The sequence below is a fragment of the Polypterus senegalus genome, chromosome 8 (genome assembly GCF_016835505.1).
Source record: "Polypterus senegalus isolate Bchr_013 chromosome 8, ASM1683550v1, whole genome shotgun sequence".
Classification (NCBI taxonomy): domain Eukaryota; kingdom Metazoa; phylum Chordata; class Cladistia; order Polypteriformes; family Polypteridae; genus Polypterus; species Polypterus senegalus.
This window is the reverse complement of record NC_053161.1, coordinates 184859942-184870280: the sequence shown is the minus strand read 5'-3', so window position 1 is coordinate 184870280 and position 10339 is coordinate 184859942. Positions and strand designations below refer to the sequence as shown.

Sequence of the window (10339 nt, the reverse complement as noted above, 5' to 3'; positions counted from 1 at the left end):
ATTTGAAATTAATTTTCTTTTCAAAAGTCCTTTATAAAAGCATTTATTGTATTTAAATGTCTGTTTGCATTGTAGAGTAACATTAATGGATGTGAACTTTTACATAACATTGTTTTTGTCTGTACTTGTTATCTCTTATGTTTCTTGCACTTTTTTTGTAGGAATCATTTGGGCGAACAGAAATTATATTTACACTTGGACTCTTCCTCAGAATATTACAATTTTATCTGGGAGCCCTGCTTTCCTGTACAATTGTAGCCACACTGACTCTCAGCTGATTACTGTGTCAGTCACCAACTGTGCATCAAATGCTTCATCTGAACTTGAACTGAATATATCTTTAGCTAATGTTGGACCTCGACTGTTTCATGAAGCAAATGTGGGAGCCGGACAACTGTTGTTTTTACACTAAAAGTGAGTGATTTCTCTTAACACTCCTTACTACCATTTTGTATTTGGAATGTTTTTAAAACTCTGCATTTGTCTTGTCAAAGACTGTAAATTACTGTGAAATTTGACATGTTGTTGTATTATTTGTCTTGGAAATTAACTGTTTTCATTTGCAGTAGGAGTACTGAGGCCTATCCTGACAGCACTCTGCACCAGACCATTACAGATTAGCTTTAACATTCAACTCGGGGGGAAAAAACAATCATATAAAATGGTTTTAGATTTGTCTATGTCTGCATTAATATAGTATGTCTCACTTTTTCCTGTCACTTAACTGGTATTGTAACCACCTTGCATATGGAGTATCCAGATTGCCGCTTCATGTGGGTTTTTAGGGATGGGCTTGGCCAGACTATTGCGGGTCACCATGCCATCAGATGCTCACTGGGAACCTCCAGTCCTGGCTTAGTGAATGGGTGCCAGTATTCCATTGTCAGCTGGTATTTACTTAATTTTTTTAGAAAAAAGTGAATTCCTATGTTTTTGGTTTGTTTTTTGTTTGACATTCATCTTAGAAATAGACCATGGAGAAATGGGTCTGTCAGAAGGATATTTCTGTAGACCACTGAAACACACAAGACCCTCCACTATGCCAAGACACTCCATCTGCAAAGTGAGAAGAATCAGTTGAGGTTTTTTGGTCATGTTCTTAGGGTGTATTTTGGCACAATTTCAGTGCAGACCTAGTAAACTCAGGAAGGAATAATATATCTTGTCTGAAAATTGGGATGGTTTTATATTAATTGATTAGGGAGAACATTTTACTATTTTTCCACATGACCCCATATATTGGTCAAATTTAAAAAGTTTTTAAGCCCAACAGAAACTGTTGCATACAGTTATGTGCATTTAATGGTTTAAAATATTATAGCCAGTATTTTTTTTTTAACATGACAAAATATTTCTATAATTTAATGATAAGAAATTTACCTTTCCTATTAGATTCTGACATTTACAAAATATTTACAGTGGTAGATTTGTTTGTTAAATTGTTATCTTGGAAGAAAATGTTGTGGTCTTTGTAGAGCAGCAGGTTAAGGAAAAAGGAGTTCTGAGTTCTAAAAAAACTATTAAAATTAAGAGAAAAGAAGTCTGTTTCAGCAATAATTGGTAACTGATTTTAAAAGTAGCCTGAATGAAAACCTTCTTTGCCACCCTAGGGTCGGAGTTTGACACCCTTGCTCCTAGACTCTTGTTTCCATGGTTACTTATTCTGCACAAATTTACGTCATTTAGTATTTTTAAATGTCAGTTAAGCAGTTTGTTATGGTTATGCCTTCTCATCCGTGAAATGAGTCTTTTTTTAGTCATAGAATAATGATAGAATAATGAACTGTTACTTTTCTCAATCTTTAGGCCTTTTATGCAAATGAAGAATCTTTTGATATTTATTTTGGTGATGGAAACATGAACACTTTGTTATGCCCTACTGAGAGAAATTTAAGGTAAATCAAGCATGTTACATTCATGGACTGTGCTATGCGAACTTTTGAAATCCATTTCAATAGTAGTTCTTTAGGCATTAATTTAATAACATAGCAACTGTCATTTTGGCAAGCAGATTATTTCAGAACTAGCAAAATACCCGCGCTTCGCAGCAGAGAAGTAGCGTGTTAAAGAAGTTATGAAAAAGAAAAGGAAACATTTTAAAAATAACGTAACATGATTGTCAATGTAATTGTTTTGTCACTGTTCTGAGTGTTGCATATATATATATATATTCCACGTCCCAAGAGCCAGTTTCTGTAGCCGAGGATCAGACCGCCAAGGTCCCCGCCACCCAACTCGCACTGCACCCAACCTCCTTGACCCCTCCCATAGGTGGTGAGCCCATGGGGAGGAGAACCCACGCGACGCGACCTCGGATAAGCGGGAGAGGATGGATGGATGGATATATATATGGAGATGTGTGTGTGTGTGTGTGTGTGTGTGTGTGTGTATATATATGTATATATATATATATATATAATATACACATCTTCATATATACTTACATACTTATATAGATCTATATATATATACTCATACAGTATATATATATATATATCTATATACATCTACATATGTATACTGTACATATCAAAATCCCCACGCTTCGCAGTGACGAACAACTGCTTTTAAATTTTTATTAAGAAGAAAAGAAAACCTTTTTAACACTAGAATTACCAGAGCCTACGAAAAAACTCGTAATTCCGTCCCACCTTAAATCGCTTCTTAAAATCGTTCACAGCTCTCCACCAGCGTCTTTTGTCATCTAAATGTGCTGATAAAAATCAGGCTGCAAGCAGCCGGCTATTCCATCCCCCCACCGACTTAGAACGTGCACAAACTTCTCCCAGCTCATGCCTTGATTGATTATCTAGGAGTGAAGTGGAGTTTTAGAGTGGAAATAATGGATCATTATTTGGAATACACGCATTTCACGTGTGTTCCGTTTCTACAGTAATCCGTGTAAACACATTTTTAAAACAGAAACGTTTTTCATATTGTAGTAGTAAATGACAAAATGTAAGCATAAACTATATAATGTATGAAGCCTAAAGTCCAAATATCAAACACTTTCACAAAAGGTACACATATAACAGAACAAGTATGCTTTTATTCAAAAATATAACTGCAGAAAAAAGCCACCTTAGCATGCCATATTGACACGTATGTACTGCAGCTAAAACAAAAGCTCATGAGTTCGATCCCACATGGCTCAGTTTTGAGAAGTAAACTGCTCTTATTCTTACTATTTTAGAATAAAAACATGCATTTGATTTCAGTGTGTAACAGCCAGTAATTTATGATACTTGGAAAGGTTAGTTTTTTTTTATTCACTTTTCATTCTCAGTCTCAGTCGTGTTCAGGATCCTTCCCTACCCCCCATCTGAGAATGCTGTTTTCACATAAAGATGCGCTGTAGCTCTGCAGCGTACTTGTGACTGCATTCTCGTACCAATGCTTGCGAACTGAAGTGCCTGCGCACTTTTCGTGGCATTACACGTCTATTTTTTTTTAGCATGCCCGTGTCGCTCAAACACAGGAACATATGTTGGTGTACAAGAATAAAAAACAAGTGCACTTTTATTCTAGACTATAAGTGAAGAAAAAATAAAGCAAGTTACAGTAGGCGGTTGATACGACAGCTTGCGTGGTGCAATGCTGATTTCCGATCCGTGCTATATAAAATCATCACATTCAAATATTAACAATTCCCACACACCCTTCCTACATTCACAACATGTGTACTTGTTGCAGTGTACACATCTCTCTGTGCTATGGTTCCTATTACACTGAATGAGCACCTGACATTGTACTTTCTTCCCTATATAAATAACATTCGAGTATAGCACGTCTCCAAATAAATCACATTTGAGTTATAGCGCGTCTTTATGTGAAAACAGCATTGTCAGATTTGGGGGATCGTGAACGCGACTGAGAGAATGGAACTGAATAAAAAAAGACTGAAATCAAATGTATGTTTTATTCTAAAATAGTTAAGTACATGCAATATTATTTGAAAGCGAACAGCGTCAGATCGGGCATATTCAAACCCGATCTGGCGCTGTTCGTTTTCAAATAATATTGCATTAGTGCGATGATGTTTTTACATATATTGTCTCTTTCATTCATCTTGTGGTTTGTAATCAGTGACCGCGTGTTTTTCCCGATCTTGCCAGTTCACATGTTGCTGTATGGTGCTGTTTCTTTTGTACTCCAGGACATGCAGAGGACAGAAAAGTACAGAGCAGTAAGTTCAGCGCTATATGCAATCAGACAGACAAACAGGCAGAGAAGGCACTAGATATATAAATAAACAGGGAAGGCACTGTATAATAGATATATAAAAAACAGCTAAGGGGATAGATATATAGATAGGTAGGAAGGAAAGGCACTATATGATAGGCAGACAGGAAGCTCCTATATAATAATAAAATTACTGTTATTACTATGTAGATAGACAGGGAGTTCAGCGTCGCAGCGTGTATTCAAACCCGATCTGACGCTGTTCGTTTTCAAATAATATTGCATGTACTTAACTATTTTAGAATAAAACATACATTTGATTTCAGTCTTTTTTTATTCAGTTCCATTCTCTCAGTCGCATTCACGATTCCCCAATCTGACAATGCTGTTTTCACATAAAGACGCTATAACTCAAATGTGATTTATTTGGAGACGCTATACTCGAATGTGATTTATATAGGGAAGAAAGTACAATGTCAGGTGCTCATTCAGTGTAATAGGAACCATAGCCCAGAGAGATGTGTACACTGCAACAAGTACACATGTCGTGAATGTAGGAAGGGTGTGTGGAAATTGTTAATATTTGAATGTGATGATTTTATATAGCACGGATCGGAAATCAGCATTGCACCACGCAAGCTGTCGTATCAACCGCCTACTGTAACTTGCTTTATTTTTCTTCACTTATAGTCTAGAATAAAAGTGCACTTGTTTTTATTCTTGTACACCAACATATGTTCCTGTGTTTGAGCGACACGGGCATGCTAAAAATAGACGTGTAATGCCACGAAAAGTGCCAGGCACTTCAGTTCGCAAGCATTGGTACGAGAATGCAGTCACAAGTACGCTGCAGAGCTACAGCGCATCTTTATGTGAAAACAGCATTCTCAGATGGGGGTAGGGAAGGATCCTGAACACGACTGAGACTGAGAATGAAAAGTGAATAAAAACAAAACTAACCTTTCCAAGTATCATAAATTACTGGCTGTTACACACTGAAATCAAATGCATGTTTTATTCTAAAATAGTAAGAATAAGAGCAGTTTACTTCTCAAAACTGAGCCATGTGGGATCGAACTCATGAGCTTTTGGATACCAGTAAGCGGCTGATACCATTATGCTACTGTGTCAGCTGCAGTACATACGTGTCAATATGGCATGCTAAGGTGGCTTTTTTCTGCAGTTATATTTTTGAATAACAGCATACTTGTTCTGTTATATGTGTACCTTTTGTGAAAGTGTTTGATATTTGGACTTCAGGCTTCATACATTATATAGTTTATGCTTACATTTTGTCATTTACTACTACAATATGAAAAACGTTTCTGTTTTAAAATGTGTTTACACGGATTACTGTAGAAACGGAACACACGTGAAATGCGTGTATTCCAAATAATGATCTATTATTTCCACTCTAAAACTCCACTTCACTCCTAGATAATCAATCAAGGCATGAGCTGGGAGAAGTTTGTGCACGTTCTAAGTCGGTGGGGGGATGGAATAGCCGGCTGCTTGCAGCCTGATTTTTATCAGCACATTTAGATGACAAAAGACGCTGGTGGAGAGCTGTGAACGATTTTAAGAAGCGATTTAAGGTGGGACGGAATTACGAGTTTTTTCGTAGGCTCTGGTAATTCTAGTGTTAAACTGAGGGAAAATATACCAATAACTATCTGTTAAGGATCTCTTTGTATACCACAGTGTCAGCTCAGCAGTCCGGTTGTAATATGACCAAGCTGTGCACTGAGATTACTTTTGAGAATGCAACGTATAGTTTTGTCCAGGAGGAAAGCAATGTTGCCTCAAATCAATGGCAACCTTTTGTAGGGTGTGTCCCTGAGACTTATTAATTGTCATTGCGAAGCAGAGCCTTACTGGAAACTTGAGGCATTTCAATTGAAATTGGAGATCGGACGGTATAACGGTGATGCGCGCTGCTGTTTTTTTGTGTAGCGGCCTTCACACAGCTTCTCCACTGCTTTATAAATGAACGCCATATAAGGCCATCGTTTCTCCTTGCTTCGCGGTTCTGTACTGTTTAATCGTATTGTTACGATTCTTATAGTTATTGTGTAGCTATTCAAGACTTACTTTACTGTTCAGATACCCATTTCCTTTATTTAATCCGCGGCTTGTACGTTATTTTTTGTTCGTTTATTACGATTATAGATATTTATTGATTCCCTTCTTTTAGCTGATTGCCTGCTCATATAAGACGCTCCGCTGGTTTTTTCTGAAACAGCCTTTACACAGCTCCTCCGCTGTTTTATAAATGAACGACATATAAAGCCATCACCTTGTCAATTGTGTAATGCGTTTTTTGAACAGGTTTGATGCATCGAAGTGATCACTCGTACTGCGTTCAGTCAGTTCACGTGAGCTGCTCTCTTGTGTGATGTTACGATGTCCACGGCTTTATTTAATGTTAGCTAAGACCCGGCACTTAAAACTTTCTCGCTACAGCAATTTTAACTCCGTTACAAAGTGATCCAAAGTCTCGTTTATACCTAGTGTCTTCTCATTAAACTTGTATCTCGCGAATAAAGTATTCAGCGTTTTTCTTCAGCACTCTTTGGGAGCTCTTCCTTCTTTTCTACGTACTGCGGTCACAGTCAGTTCATGTGATTACGTGGGAGGCGCGATGATGTCACACGCAGCTCCACCCCCCACGGCCATCGAGCTAACGTCCATTACAGTATATGGAAAAAAATAGGTTCCAGTTATGACCATTACGCCTAGAATTTCGAAATGAAACCTGCCCAACTTTTGTAAGTAAGCTGTAAGGAATGAGCCTGCCAAATTTCAGCCTTCTACCTACACAGGAAGCTGGAGAATTAGTGATGAGTGAGTGAGTGAGTCAGTGAGGGCTTTTATTAGTATTGATTGGCTGAAGGTCATTTATCCCTTACAGTAGCTTCATTTTTTTTTTCTTATACTTTTTTTAATGATTAAGAAACTTAGATTAGGTAGAAATATCCAAAAATGAAGTAGCATTGGTAAAGATTAAACATATTTTTGTTTACTGCCAATTTTAAACTCTATAATAAATTGAATATTTGCAGATGCCAGAGTATACTTACCCTAGTTCATAAGCACTGTATTAAACATTAATACACAGAAGTAGCAAGTACACATTTTAGATTTGCACTAATTTACAAACATTTTTTGTTTCAGTTCTCCAGTACTATAAAAGATTTTGATGATGATAATATATTGATTTCTTGATGCGATAACTCTTTATTCTTATCAGTTTTACATTTTAAAAGGCACAAAACAGCAACATTTTAAATTAAGAAATGAAGGAAAAAATGTAACTATTTTGATTTAGTATGTTCAGTTTTATATATTTTTTCAAATAGCAATGTGTAAGGGTTAAGTAAAATCTTAAGATTTTAAGACTTCTGGATTTTCAGTTCCTGCCTTGCTGTCACTGTGTGACCCATAGCAAGTCAATCTAACCGAGCTCCAGTGTGCAAATGTACAATTACAGTATATCCTAATCTTGTTTCATTGGACAAATGTATCATATAAATATAATAATTAATGAATTACTGCACTTTTTTGTTTTAGCTGCACAATTCAATACACTTACTCATCAGCTGGAATTTATAGAGTAAAGGTAGAATCAACCAAGGGAACCAACATTTCCTCTGTGATCATAGTTCAAGAATACATCAAAGACTTGCTTGTTATTGGTCCTAAAACGTGGAAACTTACTGTAAGGTATGTGTGACAATATTCCACTACAGGGGATCAGATAGATATTAAATCTCAAGCAAAGGAGATGCCAGAATAGTAGTATAAGAAAATCACTACTCAAGCTATAACGTCTTAATTGAGATTTAATAGAAGTTAAAATTTCTGAAATGGGAGTACAGTCAGAGGTGCCACTGTCAAAGGAAAGATTCTAGAGATAAAATAGAGTACTGTGTTTTACTGAACAACTGTGAATACTGGATTTTTTTTTTTCACTTTTAGTGAACAAGTTCCATCATCTGTAACCTGGACAGCACAGATCTCACAAGGATCAAATTGCATCTATCAGTGGACATTTTTAAATGGAACTGTGAAAACTATGTATATAGGACTCAATATGGTAAATCTTATACTTTGTGACACTATACAGTGGTAAACAATTCCATCATGTTTTTGTGTGTGTGTTTCTCTGTCTTCATGTTTACCTGCTGAGCATTTCTGATCCATTAAGCTTATAACAAATACATTGAACCCTATCTCCTTATACAAGGTATGGTTGCACTGTATTTCCAATCCTGTGCTGTATAGGAAACAGTTAAAAGACAAAAACATAAGCTAGTGTTTCTAGCTTTATCAGTGCACACTACATTGTTTAAAATAAAGGTGCCAGAGTTGTTGTTCATAGCAATGCCATAAAGTAACCATTTTTGGTTCCCTAAAGAAACACCCACTTGAAGGTTACAGAATTTTATTTTATTTATTTAGATCAGCAACAGGCTTCATAAATAATGATAAAGAGATAACAACAGGTTTATAAAATACAAATGGGTTCTTGAGTTTTGAAAGTCTCAAAGTGTGGAGCCTTATTTTTCCAAATATTTAGGAACTTTTTTCAAAGCCAAAAGACCCAATTTCATTTGCAAAGATCCATTTACAGAATTAAATGGCTCTTTGTGAAGGAAAGTTTCTACAAGGAACAACACACCCCAGTTTAGTGCCATTTTAGAACCTTTATTTTTAAGAGTGTACTACCCTTATATCTTTCTTCAACATTTAGAAACAAAGCTTTATTTTTGAATCAATAGAAATAGATGGTTTTAGACTTGCTTCAGTATGATTTTAAAAGTTACAATGCTCTTGAATGTCAAAGTGGTCTGCCTTAGAACTCTATTCAGTCTTTTTGCAGCATTAAATTAGCTTGGTAAGGAAAAAAATACTTTCTGTCCTTTTGTTTTATAGCAAGCGTTCTTAAACTTTTTAATCTGCAGAGACAGTTAAGAAATTTAGTACCGTATTGGGACCCAAAAAGAGGATGATTACCATTAGAACACTCTAGACAAGAACAGGCCATTCAGCCCAACAAAGCTCGCCAGTCCTATCCACTTATTTCTTCCAAGAAAACATCAAGTCGAGTTTTGAAAGTCCCTAACGTCTTACTGTCTACCACACGACTTGGTAGCTTATTCCAAGTGTCTATTGTTCCTTGTGTAAAGAAAATCTTCGTAATGTTTGTACGAAATTTACCCTTAACAAGTTTCCAACTGTATCCCCATGTTCTTGATGAACTCATTTTAAAGTAAGTCTCGATCCACTGTACTAATTCCCTTCATAATTTTAAACACTTCAGTCATGTCACCTCTTAATCTTCTTTTGCTTAAACTGTATAGGCTCAGCTCTTTTAAACTTTTCTCATAATTCAACCCCTGTAGCCCTGGAATCAGCCTAATTGCTCTTCTTTGGACCTTTTCTGGCGCTGCTATGTCCTTTTGTAGCCTGGAGACCAAAACTGCACACAGTACTCAAGATGAGGCCTCACCAGTGCATTATAAAGGTTGAGCATAACCTCCTTGGACTTGTACTCCACACATCGTGCTATATATCCTAACATTCTGTTAGCCTTCTTAATGGCTTATAAACACTGTCGGGAAGACGATAGTCCTTCTGTAATGATATAACGGATTCCAAATTATCTGGTAATCCACCTATCTTGGCATCATCTGCAAACTTAACCAGCTTGTTACTTATATTCCTATCTAAATCATTTATATATATATATTAAAATAGCAACAGCCCTAGCACTGACCCCTGTGGAACACCACTCTTAACATCGGCCAGTTCTGATGAGGTTCCTCGCACCATCACCCCCTGCTTCCTGTGTCGGAGCTAATTCTGCACCCATCTGAAAATATCACCCTGAACTACCACTTTTTTTAATTTGATGCCAAACCTCTCATGTGGCACCTTATCAAATGCTTCCTGAAAGTCCAGATAAATAATATCATAAGCTCCACTTTGATTGATACTTTATTAATCCCAAGGGGAAATTCACACATTTGTTGCCTCCTTATAGAATTCCAGCATGTTAGTAAAACATGACCTCCCTCTTCTGAACCCATGCTAACTGTTCAGAATAACTCCTATCCTTGCCATGTGTTTCTCAATCTTATCCTTAATAATTCCT

General features: G+C 36.6%; 1 long non-coding RNA gene across 1 annotated transcript; it reads left to right on the top strand.

The window, feature by feature from the left end:
- The first annotated feature begins 391 nt into the window (after nucleotides 1–391).
- On the top strand, nucleotides 392–8242 carry LOC120533580. Its single transcript, XR_005634553.1, has 4 exons — nucleotides 392–414; nucleotides 1807–1895; nucleotides 7753–7905; nucleotides 8161–8242. It is a non-coding gene; the product is annotated as an uncharacterized LOC120533580 (long non-coding RNA).
- Nucleotides 8243–10339: the final 2097 nt, after the last annotated feature.